At 34.8% G+C, this 23,265-nt stretch overlaps 1 protein-coding gene across 6 annotated transcripts in view; it reads right to left on the bottom strand.

Annotated features, from left to right (window-relative positions):
* LOC149801712 (phospholipid-transporting ATPase ID-like) overlaps positions 1–23,265 on the bottom strand; it is a 246,481-nt gene that overhangs the window by 196,666 nt on the left and 26,550 nt on the right. For 2 of the 6 annotated variants that reach the window (XM_089955992.1, XM_089955999.1), the window contains exon 1: positions 4,583–4,768. The exons of 3 other annotated variants lie outside the window; for them this stretch is intronic. The gene's annotated coding sequence lies outside the window, so the exon portion shown is untranslated. One more of the 6 variants, XM_089955996.1, reaches the window with a different exon arrangement.

Here is a 23,265-nt window from a genome sequence, read left to right as displayed (position 1 = left end):
ATTCTAGGACAGACATTTTCAATTTGTAGTTACTGTGAATTCAGACAAGGCCATCTTGGATTATATTATTGTGATTAATTGGAGGACTGTAAGCACATCATAGCAGTTTAGGCCACTGGTACATTCAAGACTACATACACATTAGCACCTTCTGCACTGGATCTTATTTTAAACACCACTGGAATTGAATTGGAACTTATATTTGTAGTGATGATACAAGTTTTGGACTATTTGGAATTTAATTCACAATACTGTAAGTTCTTTTTAAATTTTCAGCATGTATTCTTGGGAAAATGTTTTTGAATTTTCTATTAGTTTAACACAACAGAGTCATAACAGAAGAAAAATATAATTTTAATTGTAATTTTATAATAAGCGTTCTTTCATGAAACACCTACCACAACCATCATCATCATCCCCTGGAAATGAGCAAAAAAGACGCTTTTTATGCCCAACAGTTTAATTTTCAATCTATCTGTTTTCTCATGATTTCAAACTACACCAATAGTAAATGGGAAACGATCTGAATGAAAGATCAGTGACTGGTCCATGGCCTTTCTACTCGAATTACTTCTGATAGAATGGGTCAATATTCTAATGCAGAAAACTGACCAATGGTCATTTACTGTGAACTTTCTACACGGATATTTCTTTGTACTGGCTGTCCGTATTATGCTAGTAGGATTGGTCATGTGCCTTGCATGCACAACCAGCCAAGAAAATCTGTCAACAACCATAATCAAAAACAATCCAGAGACACTGAACTCGGTTAGGTAAAGATGCCCAACCCTATAAATTTGTGTTCCAAATTTTGAGTTCATTATGCACAATGATTTCAGGTTCAAAAACCTGAGCTTAAAGGTGAACAACTCATGTATAGCATACATGCATTTAAGGAGACTGGTCACACTGGGCAGCCATTAGTCTCATCGTTTTAAGTCCTGCAATATCAACTTCACTGCAAGCTGACCAGACTTTGTTAACTTATTCAAGAGTGGAGACAGTCCTGTGAAAACAAGGTAAACTTCATTTTCAAACAGGTCATACAGTTCCAAGTCATTTTTCCTTTGCCTTTGGAATTCATTAATTTATTGATTATATTGGTAACACATTTTTAATTATTCATTTATTTATTTATCCATTTATTGCTCTTTAACTAGTATGTAATTTTGATCTTTTCTTAACCTGTTCATATGAAAATTCAATCTAGACTACAATTTTGCAGCAAAGGCACAGAATATCATTGACAGCCCAAATGTAAGATTTCATTATTTGTCTACGTACTTGGTGTAATACTAGGCACTGGTTTTTGCTTTGCTGTTTTGTTTGGGTGTTTTTTTTTCTTCGTATTTTCACAAAAATGAGTAAACTCAAAGTACAACCTTGACCTTACAACATCTAATTCCACAAAACAGCATTGTCCCATGTATTTATAACCTACATAATTACATTTTAAAGCTAAATCTTTAACAACGTAATATTTAGACTCTGCCTTCTATGAATCGTGTATTCTCCTGAATATATCTGCCCAAAGAATGGTACTTCCCAGAACAGAGATGTCTGCCATTATTTCCCCACAACAGGTTCACTTACGGTTCCAAACTGATTTTTCTCAAGAAAATAATGTACACTCAGTAGTTAAAATATTCATGTTACCAACTCTATTCTTAAAACTAAAATTACTATTTACAGAAGTCTAAGTTTTGAAACACAAGTTTGTTGGGTTTTTTTCATTAGAGGATAACAACTTGCATAAATCGGGCAGTAACAGTTGATAACTTACTCAGGAAATGGTTAATGGTCAATCAGCTATCAAAATATATGCCTGTGAATGTGCAAGAATTTGTTGGCGTAATTGATATCAACACTAACTATTTGATGATTTGAAGATTACACTTTGCCTTGAGCTACATATAACACTGGCTAAGTCAAGGTACATTCAATATTCCTGTAAAAAATCACAGGGCGAAGCTGGTTTCGCTTTCCTAACAGAAGAAGGCAAAGTTTACATTTTTTTGGCAACTTAGTCACCTACTTCGCCTGGTAGCATGACCCTTGATACTTCTTTAATGAAATAAATACAAATATATTAATACTGAAGTATTCAGATAGCTTCGTTTCATTCAAGATTCTTATCCTTTAAACCAATTTAAGTACTCCTGGCATCCATCGCATTCCAGCCAATTGATATATAGGCCAAAAGAACTTGAAAACATGTCTATTTTGTTTGAGTGGGAACTAGATTGCATTAGGAAAAAGACATCAGAGTACGTACCGTCTGACTAAAACAATAATTTAATTTGTAGAAAAATGCCAATATGGGCAACCAAGTGTGTTAGTCCGACAACATAAGACACATTAGGGCATAACCGACTTTTGATCCGGAAATCGGATTCCACCGGATAGTATGAACTTCTGATTAATCGGAGTCGGACAAGGCAGGAACGACCGATTCGGATAATAAAAATAATAAAGTTGAATTTCTATAGCACCGTGTCTAACACTGCGTGTCATTCGATAGTGCGTTAATAAAGTTAAATAAGAAGTCAGAAAAGTCCAATATGGTCAACACAACGGGGTGAAATGATAATACTTGAGTTAGACCGAAAGATTTAAATTTATTAAAATATATAATACAGTCCTACCCGTTTATGTCAACATCCTCAATAATGAAGGCATAATATTGAATACATTGACACATGCTAATGAGGTATTAAAAGAAAATGATTCCGCAAGAGGCCAACTTTATAGGACCAAACAAAAGCCTGTTTTATTTTTATTTGACCGCGACATTAAAGCATGGCGGCAAGATCAACTAATTGTTGAATAAAGTACAGGATGGAACTGGCCGCTTGCCGACATAAATGATTAAGGCGGGAAAATAAAAGCCTGGCGGCAAGATCAACTAATTGTTGAACAAAGAATGGGTCGGAACTGGCAAAAAAATAAAAAATTTCATGGATTCTTTGTGGCTTTGAACTTCGTTGCATTTTGCTACAGTCCTGCCATATCCTTCCCCTTGTGACATCGGTGTGATATGCAAAACGTGTGTAACACGGTTTAAAAAGTTAATTTGAAAAACCTTTTAATTTAGCATTTCCGATTAATTGAATCGTATCCGGAATCGGAAAAATTTCATGCCCAAAATCCGGAATCGGAAATCAGTAGAAAAATGCTAATCGGTTATGCCCTAAGACACATCACCCGATATTTTTGTTCTGGGGGTGATGGGTCTTACTGCCTAACTAATGGCACTGTGTAGCATGTTTTGATGTTGACTAACAGTTTAACGAAAGTCAAATTTTCAGAAATATCATACACAACTGGCAACCAATAACTACACTTTTCTACAAAGTAAAATTATAATGTTTTTGTCAGCTTTACTCACCCAGATGTCTTTTCTCTAATAAATTCAAATTCTCATAAAGGAAAACATGGACATGTTTTCAAGCTTCGTTGACCTACATTTCTGTTTGCTGGAAAGCGATGAAAGCCAGGAATGCCAAAATTGGGTTAAGATGAAATACAATTCTTTAATGAAATGAATAAAAATATATTATGCCTACTGGAAATGTAAACAACATTTTGTTTTGTTCAAGAAACATATCCCCCACATGAACCTACTTAAACATACTTCGGGATACCTCGACTACCATCACATTGTAACAAATTCAAATGTATGTCAATGGAACATGAAAATGCGTCCATTTGCTAGTGTCATATTTTCATTCTGCCAGGATAAAGACAGTGCAGAAAGTATATTAATTACACATAAATTAGTGGAAGAGTGTCGATATAGGCTGCAAAGTGTGTGAGATATTTTGAAAGTTTGACTATTCATTCCAATGTCAACCGACATCGGAACACGTTATACAAGGCCATTATTTGGGTAGTAAGACATAGCAAGTGTGTGAGATATTCGTGACAATTTTACCTATCATTCTGATGATAATCAACATCAGAACACACAACATAGCACCGTTATATAGGCAGTAAGACCTCAGCGTCCAAAACATAAATATCATGGTCCAGGTCTTACGTTGTAGGACTAACAGTACTGGTACTTGTTGGTCTAAAAGGTCCATGTTATGAACTGCTTGTAAGAAACACTGTGTTGACAGGGAGATGTGGAGTTGACATTATCAATAGTTTTCACATTTAGTGACAGAAACAAGTGCCTGTCATCTCTCCGCACAAAATCACGGCGTGCAGCGGTGCTAAGGCGTAACATGTAACAATGGATCGAAAACTGGATCATCCCGAAATTAGGTACCTAACAAACTAAAGTTTGGTTCATCAGCGTATCGAAATACTCTCAACATTAAGTAAACTGTGTTGCTTTTGCTGAAGACCAAATGTCTAAATATTGAGTAATGTACTTGGCTACAAAATCAAAGCATAATTACCCGTGAATAATTACGTGGTAAGTGTTAGGCGACAAACGCCGTGGCGTAGGACTTCACACAACGTAAACATAAGCCTAAGGAAAAACATTATTTTCTTAACTACTTTTTGTTCTGCATTGACTTTTCATAGTATACAGTGTAACGTAGCACACGTCTCTTTGTTTGTATTCACTTACCGCTAATCCCACGAAACAATAAGTCTCAACGTCACAACCATAGAGATAAAATCCACATCAACAAGTGTCAAATATTTTGCTTTATACGAATGGCGGAAACAGCTTAACGATTTTTCTCTTGGGAGAAATTATTGTGAGACACAAATTCTTTTAAGTTCATAATCGTACTTATTATTCTATCACAAAGTCTCTCAGCTATTACCTAATATTCTATCAGGAAAACTGAAGCTGAAGGATGTTCGAAACACACCCTAATTCCATATCATAACTAGTATCGCTAGACCTTCACTGTATAGTAACAACTCTGTTAATAGTCCCTGAAGATACAGACTGGTACTACTAATCAAAATTTTATGAAGATAAGTTTTGATAAATTTGTACCTTAGAAACGATGATGATGAACCAACAAACAGAAACGGGGATTCAGCCATAACCAATATATAATAAACAAAATTTTATTTACAGTCGGTATGTATATGCATAATACAATGGATCATTGGAGCTATTTTACCGACAATAAACAATGCAATAGCTAGTGACTCATACATACATACATACATACATACATACGTAATTAGTTGTATGTTAAAAATATATAACCATCCACTTCCAACCACCCACAACATGCACAATTTCTATTTAAATATTCCATGCAGAGAAGTCAATTTAAAATAATTGATTATAATCTACAATTATCCGCGTTGCTAAAATATAGCGACAAATACGCGCTTATGATACCGTTTTACATGCATAAAACTGTTAAATATACGAGGACAAGGAGTTGGATAGAACTATGTACATAAGTAGAAAGCATTGCCGCGGACAGGGTAGGACAACTAGGGCAAAACGCCGGGGGGCCAACACCAGTCAGGAGGTCACAGCCGTCACAATTTGTAATTCATAAAGGCCTACTTGAGAATTCTTCCTCGGGCCCACAAATACTATCCGCGGCCATGGTATTTAGTGAGCACATATACATTTTGGCATAATGCACTGGACATAATTTGTGGTATGAAGGGATGAAAACGTACACTGATACTCTTTTACTTATTTATGTCTTCCCTATCATTACTCTTCTGATTTTTCTATTACTTTTGTATTTACTTTAATTTTGACCACGCATCACCCGTTGATTAGTAGTCAAGTTTGACGCGTCGACGTATTTATAGATAGATACAGACTCATTTATATCACAAAACGGGTCAGTCAATTAAATAGCAATTAACAGCGTCTACAGGAAAATAAATGAAAATAGTACACAGGAATTTCACGGAACAGAACGCTAGTCAAGCAAAACATTGAGACTATAACCCAAAAGCAAGACGAGAACTAAAAGATAAAAACACTCCATATGCCGAAGAGATGACGTAAGAAAAATGCAATTAATGTGGTGAGGAAAATCATTATAAATCTTAGTTCAATTAACATAAGCCACAATCACGTGTCTGCAGTAAAACACACTACGTTTCCACAGAGAGAGAGACAGACAGACAGACAAACACAGACAGAGAGAGAGTCTTTATATCTGGAATATCCAAAGTGTTTTCATACCAGCCAGTGTAAGAAGAACTCTTCTCATAAGAAACAGACATTTTAAATATGTTGGACATATTCTTGTTAAAGTTATGCAAAAAAATTTCAAGTGCCTTGGTCCCCATCTTTTTAATGTGGAGAGTTGATACATCTGCGAAATGCAAGAAACCAGAGTAAAGCTTTTAAATATTATTAAAGACAACTCACATAGCTCTCTTGTGGAGTTTTTCAGGTGTGTGCATATTAGCGTGACTGCAGGAATGGATAGTTTCGAGACAATAGCTGTATTAAACTAGTTTATAATCCGTCCAATTATATCTAATTGCATCTTCGTTAGCCCAAGGTTCCGATGTGTAAACCCTATCTACACCTTGGCGGATTGTACAGATATCTCAGAGCTTTGTCCTAGTGACATCTATTGGATTTCATTAGTTGCCTCCCATAGTATGTAATGCCAACTGACCAATAGTGTGTAACAACGGTGTGATGTACGTCGGCTGAAAATGGTGGAGGCGATTGACTTCAAAAGGATACTTTGTAAGTTTAACATTGAAACAACGATTGTATATCCGCGAAGGTGTAGATAGAGTTGACACATCGGAACCTTGTCTAGCGAAGATGATCTAATAGTTTATATGCTTTGTGATAAAGTCTCAGTGATTTTCTGATTAAAGTTTAGCATAACGTCCAAAGGAACTCAGCAGTTTTACTGAATCTTGGCATTAAATCCAAATTGACTCTAAGTTGTTTTAATGTAGCTTGGCATGAAGTCCAAACTGTATCAGGGCTGTATCAATTTCGTTATACATTGCAATTTCTTTATATCTCTCTTTTTACATAAAAAAACCAAAATTACTTTAAATAGGGGATTGATATCAGAAAACTAATTCTAATCCAGTACGTTTAAAGGAAAAGATTAGAATATTCGCTAAATATTATTTACATGTATATCCAACCATGCGCAAGTAAATATTGAACAAATGTCCAGTTATAGCATTAAAGAATCAGCAAAATGACAATTTCTTCCCAGTTTGACTAGATGTTTTGGGAATTTAGAGCACTACGAATACAGAATACTTTTAAAGATAAAATTACATTTTGTTTATATTAGCAACGATGAGATGAGATGGCGATTTTGAGCCTTATAAAGGTCTCACTGGACAATTTATCTGGTGAATTGTCATCCGACAATTACCTATTGCAGAACAATGAGAATAATTTTACACTGAAGGTAGAAATAAAAATAAACTAATAATTATTGTAGAAAGCATGCATGTGATATTTTGACTGCGGCAATCAGGTTAATTCCTGATACAACTGGTGGCTTTTATACTAAACCAATACTGCCACCAACCCCTCTTTTTTACATTCATTTTTGACAGCAAAGAGCTATTTTTAATATTTTCCTGTGTCAAGGCAGCTAAAAGAATCAGTATGAGCCTTATGCATGAGTAAAGTTCACTAGTACCATAACAAATTAGCATACTTTTCTTCACCCCTCAACCATCTCCATTTTTAGATATTTACCTCTGTAGCAGACATATGTAAATACGTAAGCCAAGTTGGCTGTTCATTTGCAGCCTGAGTTACGCATTTGATCTCCAGTGCTAGTCTAACTGTGACGGTCAGTCACCAAGCACGTGTCAAAATACGAAACTATCCAGTGAGACCAAAGAAAAAGAAGGTTTAAATATATGGAGTAAAAGTTTAGTAATTTATTGTCTAATGGAATCTCTCTCTCTCTCTCTCTCTCTCTCTCTCTCTCTCTCTCTCTCTCTCATACGACTTTCCAGATCGCTTACGGTTATTCATTATGAAAAGTCAATATTTATTTCTTAGCAATTTGTATCGTCTTTATCTTCGCTAGTTTGACATTTTATGTGGTTCCAAGATATAAGACAAATCTAATTCATAACAATCACTCACGGAAATGACATCATACTGATAAAATATTGCTTGATCTGTCGGATAAATCGACTAGAGGTGCTAAATATTTGTATTCAATTATATTTGTGTGCTTTTGTTTGTATTTTACATGGTATGGATAATAATGATTGTATAGTCCGACTTTTAAGAACAGATGTTATGTTCTTCTAGAGAGTGTGAAGATGCGATTTCACACACGGTAATAGTATACAAGATGAGAATACTGGACTAATCATTTTTTATTTCATTTTTACTTTTTCTTTTTATGTGGGAGGAGAGTATATTACCTGTCAGAGGTGGAGGATGTGTGATCTCCCACTCTTTATGGTGCTTTGGTTATCGTTATCAAGAATACGATCGACCACAGTGTTAGCGATCTGAGAAGAGATATAGAATAGAAGAAAACGAGCACCCGCATGCAAAATATAACATATTCATGAATTACATAAACAAAATGAAATTGAACATGCATTTTAATTATTCACTTTCTCTCAGAAATAGAGTTTAAAAATTTATGCGAAATTCAAGTAACCATTCTGTTACACCAATAAAACAAACGTTCATCACATAATCGAGTGTATGATCGAACTTAAATTGCCGGCATGTCACCATCACATGGTTCCTTCCGGTTTTTCCCAAATTACTCTTGGTTGTAGGTCGGCTTTGGCGTATTTCTTTTTCCTTCTCTCTGTCTTTCTCTATCCTTTTCGGGTCATCGACCATCTTGGTTGTAAACTGTGCTCTTTTCCATGGTACAGTTATGGTGATATTATTCCTTGAAATAAAATGTCATACCCAACCTAAATACTAATAAATTCAACAAATAATTACAACTTACATCAATGCCTATTGCATGTGATTGAGACAATACTTTTGTGCCTTTTCCGAACCTCGCTACCCTTTTTATGAAGAAGAATCTGTTTCTGGTTCCGGGTCTCTCAAATTCTTCCTGGCCCACATTCCTTGAACGATTTATTTAAGGTGAGAAGAGAGAAACTACTTATTAATTTTCTTCGGAGTTAAATTCTGGCTTCCCACAAAAACTTAGACTGAATAATTTCTCGAGTGATATATATATATATATATATATATATATATATATATATATATATATATATATATATATATATATATATATATATATATATATATATATATATATATATATATATACACACATACATACATACATCCATCCATCCATCCATCCATATATATATATATATATATATATATATATATATATATATATATATATATATATATATATATATATATATATATATATATATCGGGCATCGTTTCGAAAGCGGGCACATTATCGCATGATACCAAAATTATCGTTTTTACATTAAACTCATGAAATGCTTACCTCTGTGAAAACTTTTCAATTCAATACAGTGTAGCATTGTGTCCAAATTTTTATTTATTTGCTGAGGAACAAAATATGAAGTATCGTTGTTGGCAGAGGATTTGTCTTAATGGCCTGTTGATGACAATCTCTCTCTCTCTCTCTCTCTCTCTCTCTCTCGGAAGTGGAAGGGTCAAGATCTGCTGTTATATTAGCTGTTTATAAAACTGAAATATAACGTTGTAGCATACACAGTGTTGCATACTGAAGAACGGTCTCTTCAGATGAAATTACGTCTGTGGCAGACAGCGATGAACTGCAGATTGGACTTTGTTCTTTCTGAAAAATTGCAGCGGACTCACTAACCAATGTTCTTCAAAGTTAAATCAAAGCGTCAGGTCGTTTAGCATCGTAGATGCACATGTACATAAAAAATAGTATCAGAAACTATTAAAAAGTTAATGGAGCTATTAACTGTACGAGAACATGGTTATGACACAGATGAGAATATTTTGGCAAAATTTCAAAAATACATAGTTAAAAGACACAAAAAAGCACCAGTACTACGACTGACGATCCAAACGTTCTCGAACAAATGCAGTATTTTCTAAACTAAGTAACCCAATGTCACAACAATTCGCTCATCTATGGTTGATAACAACGTAGGACGTGTCGTCATTCAAAGCTGATGTTGTCACAGGCTTAGTGAGGTTACCTGTCTCTACGTTATATATTTCGCGGTGGCAAAATGGCACACGAGTCCGTTTGTGAACAGCGTGTGATCATACAAGTTATGCAAAGTTAGGACACTCCTTTACACGTATAAAGGCTGACTTGGGTGCTTGTTTATGGACCGAACGTGTGTGTGTGTGTGTATGTGTGTGATTTGGATTTTTAACGTAGCTTTAACAACTTTTCATTAATACTGCTACGATGTCTGCAGTGTGACAGTTTATAGTGATGTCTAGCGAGCATCATGCCGCAGACATGTAGCATGATGTCCCACCCAGTCACATTATCCTGACAGCAGGCCGACCAGTCCTAACACGAACCTCTTAATGCTGAGCGCCAAGCGAGGCAGCTGTTAGTACCATTTTTGTAAGTCTTTGGTATGACTCGACCGGGGATCGAACCCACGATCTCCCGCGTCTTTAATATGACTCGATCAGGGATCGAACCCACGACCTCCCGCATCCGAGGCGGACGCTCTAACTACTAGGCCACCGGAGCGGTATATGGACCGAACGCACTTAATAAATCTGAAATCAGTGGATGAATGCACCGTTTGAGTGATGGTAGGGGGGCTCTTAAAGATGATTTAAAAAACGGTAGATGAATACATCTCTTTCCAAATAAATAATTAATTCTCTGGAAGCGTGCATGAAAGAAGGCAGTAGTGCTACTGTCCAAGAGGTAACAGACAGTTTTGATATTTCATATGGAAGATGAAACTATGAGCAAGAAATTGGGAATGCACACGGTTTAAGTCCACTTGGTGTCCAAGAATTGCTTGGTCAAGAACAGAGAGGATTAAGAGTAGAGATCTGCAAGGAATCGTTATACAGGTACAAATTAAGAGGTTATTATTATCATTACATGCGATGAAACTTGGATAAACTACGTTGAAACAACCCACACCCCCGCACAACTAAGGCACTGAGCAATGTACTGAAGCAAAGAAATATGAAGTCGCCATCAAAATCATGTAGTTCTAAATCGGTTAGAAAAGTTACTTATATAATGATCTTCAACTCACAATATTTCTGAGGTACACATGACTAGAAAAGAACACGATGAAGGGGCAGTACTACACCACAGCAATCAGATATAGTTACCGTGAGGCTATTAGCAAATAGTGTCAAGATCTACTGACCGGTGACCTCATTTTGCACTTGGATAACGTCTGACTCACACGTGTAAGATTGTAACACGGGCCTGGAGTTGAATCCCCAAATTACCTACCACATAGCCCGGACTGAACTCTTTGTGACCCGTGACGTTCTCCGAAATTGAACGAGTTTTGAAAGGGAAACCGTTACAAAAGCAGAAATAACTAATGGATGCAATCACATGGTCGCTACGAATGTCGTAAAGTGCCGGACTACTGCACGTGTTCAGGACATGACTCACAAATGGGATATGAACATTAAGTGGAAAGAAAGTTACCTGGAGAAGGAATACTAAAAGTAATGCAAATAGTTAAGTAACTTTTTTCGTTACAGCATTTGTTGTGGAATGTTTTTATTAACCCTCGTATTTTTTTCTGATTGTAACTATCTTTATGTTACCAAGTGACATGGTCATGACAGAGGGTAGAGTTGCTGGATACAACAATCATTTTTCGAAACCCAAAGACTGCTTTAAATTTGGATCAAACTCTATCATCACTACCAAAACTGTATAAATTCACCTAGCTCAAGCAAACTATATTATTTGATTGGTGGCATAGCTGTTTTTTTTTTTTTTTTTTTTGTTTTTTTTTTTTGTAAAGGTGATGGAATTACAAAGCATACACAAAGCATTTCGTTAGAGACATTTAAAATCAATATATCTAAAAAAAACAGCGGCAAAAAAATAATAATGCTATACCACATATATTGTTTTTATATTTAGCTAGATAAATGATAATTCGTCAACTGAAACGAGAAACACAATTTACCAGGCAACGTTAATTTCAACTCTCGCTGTAGGTCGATATATCAGCTCCACACCTATACGATATTGACTGGCGGTTTAGGGACTGATATCGCATATTTCATTAAAACCTGCAAAAAGCAGCTGACAATTTTTTTCTGCACACATCGGTGTACATTTTATAAACTTACTGGTATTTCTCGCGGCCGCTGAGCTAAGAATTCTTTTGAATACATGTGCATAACATTTCAGGATCAAATCCTATGTTTGGCGACTTGTAAATCCACTCTGAATATAGGAACCCTCTGACATGTGGCAGTTTTAAATTTAGCGATCTATATGGTTAGTACCAAATACCGGTATTATCTAAACTGTATGTAGGCGTGATCTCGAAAGATTTGCAAGCTGCAGAATTGCAGAGTTTAATAAACAGCTGACATCAGACCCACATATCGTATCAACACGGGCGGGTGGGTAGCGGACTACTCTTACCGTTGCCTACAGCATTCTTATAACAACGCTTCTGATACTTAGAACTGGTCCAGCAGCAACCAGGGACATCGAGAAAGTTGAAAAACTAAATTATCCCAGACTTTTGGTAGTTTACAATCGACTATGTAAGTGCACATGGAAATTTGTCTGACAAAATTGTGACTCCGCAATCAATTGCAGATGCAAATGTTTTTAACCAGGTAAACAGAAGAGTGTTTACACAAAGATGAATAGATCAGGACCAAACGATATTTATTTTAGGTTTTTAATAAACATTAAAACACATGTACAAAAGGCACAATAAAAATATTTTTACAAACTCTTAGGGTTGCATTAAGGTGAACCTCGCTTAGACGGCGAAAACAACGTATACCAAAATACAGAAGTATAATAACCCTTAGCATCTACAGAGGTTAACTACCGGTTACCATCTCAAAGTCTACGCTCTTACACATCCACAAAGAAAGAGACATGAGCGAAAAGGTAGCAAATACTCCACAGTTTTATTATAAGCTACATATATACAAGAATGGTCATTATTTTAGTTTTCAAAAAATCAACGAGATTAAAAATAATCTGGAAATTTAGTTTGAATACTAGTAAGGTGTGGGAAGGAAATTCAAAATAGCAAAGTTCTGAATCAGGCTGAGTCAGGGAAGGAACGGTTTCAGCTGATGGTAGTGTTTCTGCAGCTGGATATGGTTCAGCGGGAATACTTATGGCCGTATATCATCCTAGCATTAGGACAGCGACGAAAGGCATTACCATAAAGATCTAAAAGAACAACATGTATACTATAAAACTTTAAAACCGGATGAAATAGTATCGTTCGCAGTAATAACGTTCAGCAGTATCGATAAGCAAAGCGATCGGTGGCAATGAAATAAACTATGAACGAATCCAACCATGAAGATTTTAAACTTATATTTTAAAGATATGTATTATATATATATATATATATATATATATATATATATATATATATATATATATATATATATATATATATATATATATATATATATATATATATATATATATATATATATATATATATATATATATATTGAACGAAGTTGTAACATGGTTACCTTTTGTTGTTTGTCTTATTCTAATACATGTTTCAAGTCTGAGATGGATGGATTTTGTTTTTCTATTGATCCAACTAAATTCCGCTTTCCTGCTTATGATGGGTTAGATTAATTAGGTCAATCCAGTGCAGTATGGAGAATGTTATTTCAGTTGGAAATATATTTAAAATTACAGAATAATTTTGGTGTGTATCAGGTTTTCCATTATATGGGTAATGTCATTCGTATTTGGAGAACCAAGCAAGAAAGTATATTTTGAGGAAATTCAAGATACATAAATGTATGTATATATATTACCATTCTTTTAACCAGCTTAAGAAAACCTATGTTTATGCCCTGTCATCTGCATGCTCTCTGTTGGAGGGACCCCATCTATTACCTGTATAATACAGATTATGTCTTCTATCGATAGCCTAACATTGTATCAAAATAGTTAAAAGAGGAAAATTGAGCAGCAGCTGTTGAATGATAGTCCATTTAGCCAGATAAAATAATACTTTTTCGTCGTCTTCGCTTGTTGGCTCTGAGGCTCTTAGTTTCCTACCAAAACCTTCGTTTGCATTTTTTCTCTCTCGAACTGAGTGTTTTGACTGACTTGCGAAATGGTGTGTCTCTGATAGATATGCGAAAGTCCTTGGCCTCAATTGGCTATTATGACTTAAAGACCTTAGAAAGCACCGGTTATAGTCTAAACCTTTCATTTTGCAAAAAGTTACAAATATTTCTTCTAAATATCTGTTTCAATGATCAGAATGGTATTTTCAGTTACTGCGTATCTCACGCTTGTTGTTGACATTGTGAATATCACGTTCATTCTTTTGCTTGTTTGAAAGTTTCGTTTGTGACTCAGTGAACCCGTACGTATCGTTAACTTTATCATCTCTACATTTAAATGGACGAAACAGCTCGTTTAGTTCATTCACAAACAAGTCAAGTCAACCAATTTGAGAAATGTCTAATACATGAGTGTACTTGGTTTGTTTACAAAGTAGTTCCTAATACACTATTCTATTTTTAGGCGCACGTGTCATGCAATATGAAGCCCTGTAGTATCTAAAACTACTGAATGATTCTGACAATGTAAAGTTAAAGGAGAAAGAAAAATGAGCATATACGAAATGTCAGTATTCAGACTAAAATCAAACCATTAATGTTTTCTTCCTTCAAAAGACCCATGCTGTTTTCAGTGCAATAAAAGAATGCAGCACGAGTAGTTACTGGAGGAACAATAGCTTACGGTCTATCGTTCAAAAGAATTAAACATATGTTGAAACTGACGAAAAAAGAAACACTCCAAACCCATAAAAGAATTACACAAAAAACCTGCAGAATTCAGCGAAAAGAGACAAAATACGCTGGACTACTTCAATAAAACATGAACAAGGTTTGATGAGATGGACTTTAAACACCCTGTATGTTGCTTTTACTCTATACGCTTGTCAGCCAGGCAAAATTTAAAACTTGAAAAGCCAAGCCAACCAAACCTGATGATTTTAATAAGTAAGAATATATTCATAGCACTTGTTTTGTTAACGTGCATGTTGCTTGCAGTATTTTTATTGAGATAGCAGATCTTTTGATGTACTGTAAATACATAGCTTTTAACAAACAACAAAAGATACCATAAGAAGTAAAAATACCAGTCAAGCACATGATTGTATAGTCCGATAAATCAACCCCACAAATCTGTATTGATACTGATGGATGATGTTGCGGGTCTGATGGCACCTGTTCATTAAGATATGCAATTTTGCTGCATGCAAATCATTCCGGAACAAACTCGCGTACACTTTTGACACATACCGGTAATTGGTAACAGTCGTATCAAGCGCAAAATTCAAAATGGCCACAGAACAGATGGTTGTGCTAATCCAGGTGGATTTATAAGTCACCAAACATATGATTTGCTCAGGAAGTATAATCTACATGTCACCAAAAGAACCCTTCAGCCGACGGTAGCTGCACAGCCACGAGAAATACCGGTAAGTGTATAAAATATACATCGATGTCTGCAGCCAACTTTGGATGCAAATAATTGTAGCTTTTAATGAATAGGTGATATCAGCCCCTCACTCGAAAATCAATATCACCACGGGTGAAGTGCTCATTTATCGGCCTAATGATTGTATTACACACTCCACTAGTGAAATTGGACCTTAACGAACTATACCAAAGCGAAGCACAAATATAATTATTATTCCAGGTATTTTTTTTCGTGTCATTTAATATGAAAATATAAATGAGTTGCATAACTATACTCAAACGAAATCACGATATTTCAAGTGACTGACTACAGCATCTTCACGACATAAAATAATTTTTCATAACCTGTTAGGATAAGCAGAATCGAACAAGGTACCGGGATTGATAGACCGAGCCAATTACGATCAGAAGCAGATATTACTGGTTATAATGCTAAACATTTTTAGGTATGTTAATAAGTTTAGAATATCTCTTGACTTTCATATTCTACCAGATCATTACACACACTCTAATGTTGAGCTCATGTGCATGTTTTGAGATTTAGGCGGAAACCAGACTAGAAAATATTTGCTTACGGTACGATACGATTAATTCGGAATCAATTGTGCAATCGATAAATAATAAATGGATACGCTTTCTTCTACGTCTGCATTACGAGAAAGAGAGAACCACAGACACAGCGGCCAGGAAAACCAAACCATTTTCACGATTTCTGCAAGAATGAGGTTCAAGAGTGGTTTGATACTGTATACAGAAAGATGGAGAAGGTGATCCACAACCGATTTACAACTCGGCAACAGAAAAAAAAGAACCAGTCAGTATAGTTGTTTCTCGACTAAAGTTTATTCACATTGTTTTCAATTGATAAAACAGTTTACAGAAATCATAAATTATTTATTTGAACATCAAAAAAGCACACATATGTTGTTAATTAATTATGACCATTGTATGAACTTGATTAGAGAAGTACACATGATAAAATTGCATGAAATGTCCTTATATTCGCTAACGTTTTACTTCATATTAATTTTAGATCAACAAAAAATGCACTGCTCAAAAAATGCATTCTTGTATGTATGTGTCTGCTTAGATAAACATGCCGCTGCGTATAATGAACGCTTTGCCTCCAGTGATAAAGGCAACGTCTGTTGGGGGTTGGGGTTGTTATTTTGCACAGTACATGTATTTAAAAGAGTTTCATGACATGATAATCTGTGGAGTGACTACTTGTGGAAAGACTATGTTTGCACTGCATTCATAGAGATTGAACACAATAGCTCATTTGACTACTAGACTGTCATTAACTGTCTAGCATTTGTTTACAACAAAGCTTAGAAAATGAGGTGTTTTTTTCACGGATATAAATGTGATAGTAATATATACTGTGGTCTGGTTCCCAGCTTGGCGTGGTCACCGAGTTACACCCAACCATATAGCGAAATGCAACGTACAGAGTATGCGAAGAACTATTTATATACTAGGGATCACTTACACAAGTGGTTACTGATTTTTGTAAATTAATAATGGAGTTGGGTACCAATAAACATTTGGTACCGCGACATTTCTGAACATATCGAGATACGTACCACGGTATTCCGCAATTATCTTACCGGCCTACAATTTCATTTTATTTGGCGCAAGGGCCTGAGACGTCTTCTTTAGTTTTCAGTGGTCACATAGCTGAAAAATATCTTGCTATGATTTATAGCTAGATAAGACCGTGTTATATCCATTACGTTATTTTTAAATAATTAAATATCTTGAGATTTAAAAAAATATTCGGCTCTAAAATAACAAGGTCAGTATCTTTTACAAAACAAAGTTGTCACGTATATGTTAATTGTTTCTAAAGACTGTAACTAAATTGGGATGATTTTATTTACACTATAGCTGACGTCCTGTTAAACATATTGACATTATAGGGGTTGTTGATAAAAATAGGAAGTATCGACAGTGAGCTGGATGTAATCACCCGGTTAAGACATTAATCAGGGAGGGCCAATAAACACACTGGCTCAACAAGCTATCAAATATTTAGTGGACTAGACAAATTACGTAAAATTCAAACAGAAAAGAACTGGTCTCCTGAAAATCTTAAATTATTTTCAGTCCTAGAAAGCAATACAGGTGCTTGAGACATTAACATAAAGTAAACAACAACTTCAAATAGACATTTTTTTCTCATTTTTTTAATCCGAAAAGTTTCCAAAAGTTAGATTTGTCCTGAATATCTATCATAACATCACATTCGGCCTAACTGATGGCATACGTGACACGTATCATGTATGTGATTCAAGATTTATAAAAATAAATGTACTTGTTATAGTCTAAAATCATTTGTGACAAGCACAGCGATTTTGTTAGAAAAAAGGCCATTAATAATTTCTGGAATTATTTTTCCATGAAAAATAAAAAGGTATATAAACTATCATTAAAAATTCGTAACAATTTGGATTTTTTTAAAACCTAGCTTTAAGACTTTTTCAGTCATATCGCTACGATGTCTGCAGTGTGACATTTTATAGTGATGTCTAGCACTGGGGCATCATGCTGCAGACATGTAGCATGATGTCCCACCCAGTCACATTATCCTGACACCAGGCCGACCAGTCCTGAAACTAACCTCTTAATGCTGAGCGCCAAGCGAGGCAACTGTTAGTACCATTTTCATAAGTCTTTGGTATGACTCGACCGGGGATTGAACCCACGACCTCCCGCATCCGAGGCGGACACTCTAACCACTAGGCCACCGGAGCGGTAAATTCGTGACAAGCTAATTCGTGAACTTCCATACATTCCTTATTGTTGGAAACTAATGAGAAACCAAAACAGTGAAAGTTCTGTGGTACGCACCACTGCGAAAAAATATCGTGGTAAATACCGGTAATACTGCGCTCTTCTTTCTAATAATGTACAAATATTTTCTATTATTTATGACTGAGGCAGATTTACGATTAAGAAAGGAAACAAGCGTATCCAACTAAAAACCAGTTTCCAACTGTAGACATTTTCAAACCTCATATCAGATGATATGCAATGAAGCATGTAGATAAGCTTAAACAAAATAAAAAGAAACTTTTGATGCGTCTCGTCTTATGTTACGTGTTTAGGCTCGATAAAACAGCAACACAAGAAGGAGTGAAAACAACAAGCTTTGAGAAATATAACAAATTATTTATTTCCCTGGAAAAATACTGTAAAAATGAAGAAGAAAAAAAAGAACTTACGGTTTTAAGAATCAAATTCAAAAATAATCCAAGAATAATCCACGAATACAATTTTAGAAGTCCTAATATTGAAATGTTCTAATGATCTCAAGTTCGAGCCCCGATGAAGAATCCAAAATGGAAAGCAAAGCTGTATGCTGTATCTTGTATTGTTTTGTGGTCTACAGTTCCTTGTAGAAACACAAGAAGTAATCGGGTGTTTGAAATCCTAATAATGTTTTTAAAGAAATGTCTTTGTTCAAGAATTCTGTATGAGCACATACATATTTCCAGAGAAGCAAATTAATCTGTTAGGATCCAAATAATCTGAAGATAAAATTAACATATAACTCGAAACTGGTTACAACAGAAGGAAACAACTTGACATCAAGCGTTTTTAAGCCCAGACTGTGAGATTTCTCTCTAGGCATCACTATTAAAACTAAGTAATGCACAAATATGGAAATGCCTAATTGCGAAATAGAGGATCACAAGATCATGTTTACATATAAAAAGTCACGTAGCCCCAGTATGTCCTTGATAAGAACAGAACCAATCATTTTACTCCGAGAATAAAAGTTGTTTACTTCACTAAAAACTATTTACAAGTTGAGGGTCACGTATCCAACACAGCCTCGATCTCAACCTTATTATTCCCACACAAATGTTGTTTTATATATATATATATATATATATATATATATATATATATATATATATATATATATATATATATATATATATATATATATATATATATATATATATATATATATATATATATATATATATATATATATATATATATATATATAAACCTGACGCGACTGTTACTAAATTTTAATTAAGGTCGGGAACCAGGTCAGCCTTATGTGTTTACTAAAATGAATAGTCAAGGTCAAAACTATTTTCTGGAAAAAAGTACGAGTTCCTAGTAAATAGAACTACACTATTTTGACATATAATGAAATTAACAAATACATTTTTTAAACCTACAAACAATTAAATCAGATATAAATTAAATAATATATAAATAACACTCGAATTTCCCTTCTACTATAGAGTCGTACAGTATGCAGAGTGTACCGTATGTACAATGCTCACGTGTCCATGAAGTAATTATATACGTTGTCAACCAAAATACGCTTGCCGTTATACACAGAGAATGCTACATTTTGTTCTCGATTTGACCCTATTCATCTTGTGTATAATTCGTATAGTGATAATTTTTCTTGTGATTAAATAAGCAATCTTTCTACATCTCCATTTTTAATTTTGTGTGATTGCATAATGCTTTATTCCAATTCAGATATTAATTTTCATTTTTATCAGTCCTGAATGAATAATTTTTGATATTAACCCACAAAGCCCTATGACTAGAACACCATTAACTTTATCCTTGAAAATCACAAGAACGTTCTTACTGTTTTGTGGTAAACAATACACGCTGTCCTTAGGGTAGACCCTAGTGTCATAAAAATTACGTTATCCTTCACGTAATGGTAAATAGCCTTCTGTCTCAACATGAAAGTTCTGTAACTTTAATCAGTCGTCGGTTCTTAACCACTTTCCCATGAATCTAAATCCCTCTACAAACCTAATTGTCTTTTTAACATTTACTTGACTTTACTCTCGCAAACCTATCAACTATGAAATGTTTGCTGAATTACATTGATTTCTTGTCGTTATTGGGTATGATCTTTTACTCTGCATCTGGATCATTTTTAATCAATGTCTTCATGAACATATCAATGTCATAAACTGACAAGTAACGAACGAATAACGAGTGGGATGTATTTTCAATATTTATAATTTGAACTGCATTTATCATCAGCTGGACTAATGTTTTCCAATTTTGTGATTTTGGCCTAGAATGTTTTATTCTTTTATTACCACAAACATGAAACATATTTGTTGAATCAAAATATTGTTCGTCATACTCAGTGCAGCATAAGCAATGCTTTTCACGCTCTTGATTCTTCAGATATGTGTGCAATCTTACCGAACACATCGTTAAATGCTTTAATGCAATCAAGAACTATTAGTTGACACATCTTATGTATTGATTTTAAGTACAGACAGATAATGAGATATGTTTAGCCATTTTATTGTCCAGGTGTCAGTGTGTCGAATGCATACTGCTAGCACAAATTATATTTGCCACGACAATGTATTGAGGTTGGCATTGAAACAAAAGAGTACTTTGCATCTGACACGAATCCAGACATACAGTAGTGCGTCTTTTGCTTTTACACTTTGCATCTGACACTGTCATACTTTCCAATAGTAATTTAAAAAAATATCCAGAGGTTTTTCATACAGTTATTGATTGTTCTTCAATATTACAACAGAACCCTCTTCCTGCATTTTATCCATTGAGTTATCTACATTATATCATAGTTTTATTGTTTACTGATTATTTGTCTGGTGTATTTGTCAGGCATTTCATCTACATGTGTCTATTTATCTATGAAGAGAGAAATTCTGCATCATTTATTCCAACGTAATGGCCACTTTCAGATTTGAAATCAAAATGCCTAACGCACTGAATTGTAATTTAAAATACTGTCACGTTTTTGTTTTTCTATTTCATTTATTAAAACAGGTATTTTGTAATCGTTCTCCGCTCTGCTGTATGCCCCTTTCTAATATTTCATACCCAGTTTCATTATCAATATTTTTTTACATCCTCAATTGTCACTGGACATCTGTCAAACTAATATTATCTAAATTGTATTTTGATGACATATCTGCATTGTAACTTTGTTTATTTTATACTTTCGCTATTGCAATAAACACTTACAGTCTTTACTTGTCTACGTTGAGACACTCATGTTTGTTCTGAAACCATTCAGGAAAATCTGTTAGGGAGCTGCTCCTGAATGGCTTATATCTATCCATGTTAAACATTCAGTCACGTCAAGCATACATTTTATATTTTCTCTCCACATTTGGCACTTAAGATTTAAAATAAATGTTCAATGACACTATCTTTTTCATATCTTTTCAATATATTTCCCAATCTTCGAGTACAATATATACTCAACTCACTCCACCACCTGGATGGTTCGTTTCATAGTTTAATCCTTAAGTCTAACAGAGCTTTGAAAGAACCAAGTTGTACATTTTTCTGCTGATGATCTTCAAATATTTTTCAGTGTCATCAAAAATTCATACAAGTTTTGATTGTTACCTTCGTAAAATCTGTACTACTTTTAAATTGTTTTAAATGAATCTCCAAGTCTTTTCGTTGTTTATGTTTAATCATGTAGTCATTGAAAATTCGTGTAGATGTTGTATTTACTTGTCCATTGGTGTAGTAATTCAAATGATTTAGAAAGCAAACATGATTGGTCCAGAAATGTTGTCCAGTCACACACTACACCCGATGATCATACACAAAACCATAACATTGGTTTTGCACATCAATAACTAAGAGAGTTCCAATCTATATACTACTCTACAGTGTCGTAAGAGTAGTATTGCATTAGATTTATTTTAATTTTGTTTTCCTCTTAATTAAATATGCGTGATTCTGCATATCAGCGTTTAAGACAGGGCCGATGTATAATACAATCTTATGACATCGTGGTGTTTCAAATAAAATATTAATTGCTCAGGCATGTCTCGTATACTAATACGATATCTAAAATTGCAACCCCAAAAAATGCGATTTGTCCATCATTCAGTTTTTATACTGATCACGGTACCTAGTTTGAACTGCTGCTTGTCATTAACTGGGATACTGTGATAATTCCCCCTCCAGAGCTGGGAGATAATATCGCATATATCTAAATATTATATTCCTGGTAATTTTCTCGGTCCAAAATAGTTTACTAAATGCCAACTCGGTTCAGGACAAGCAGATTTTGCCATACACATTATTTCTCCATTTTGTCTCCACGTTGAAGCTCTACTGGTCAAAGATCATTGCGATGGGACCACATCCGTCGTCCATTGAGTTTCATCTCGAGATCTGCGTAGTCCAAAATAAAAATGGTACACCTCAGATTACAATTATGAACACCATGAACTGACACCTAGAGAACACTGTTCGCGCTACTTCTGAATGTATGGTCTCATCGACAAAATGTTTTCACTAAATGGATTGTCATGTCTTGAAGATCTGACATCCAACATGGCCGCCCTGGCGACCATCTTGAAAGCTACTCATACTGAACGGATGTTCATGTTTGTATGGAATTTTTCTGAGATACTTCTTATCATTGGTATAAGGTAATAAATGAAGATGTCGCCAATCTGATATCCAACATGGCCGTCCATCATGACGGCCATTTAAAAAACTGTGCTATCACTACTCCCCTAAACTGATGGTCATATCTTTTGTGGTCACTAAAAGACGTGCCTTGCAGATACTGCTGATATGACATTCGGCATGACCGCCGTCTTAAAAATCTTGTTATCGCTTCTCCTCCTGAACGGATGATCACATCGATAATGACTTTC

Source organism: Sinohyriopsis cumingii, chromosome 4 (genome assembly GCF_028554795.1).
Source record: "Sinohyriopsis cumingii isolate HCF-2022 chromosome 4, ASM2855479v2, whole genome shotgun sequence".
Taxonomy (NCBI): Eukaryota; Metazoa; Mollusca; class Bivalvia; order Unionida; family Unionidae; genus Sinohyriopsis; species Sinohyriopsis cumingii.
Note: the sequence above shows the minus strand (reverse complement) of the source record. Positions and strands in the feature narration are given on the sequence as shown.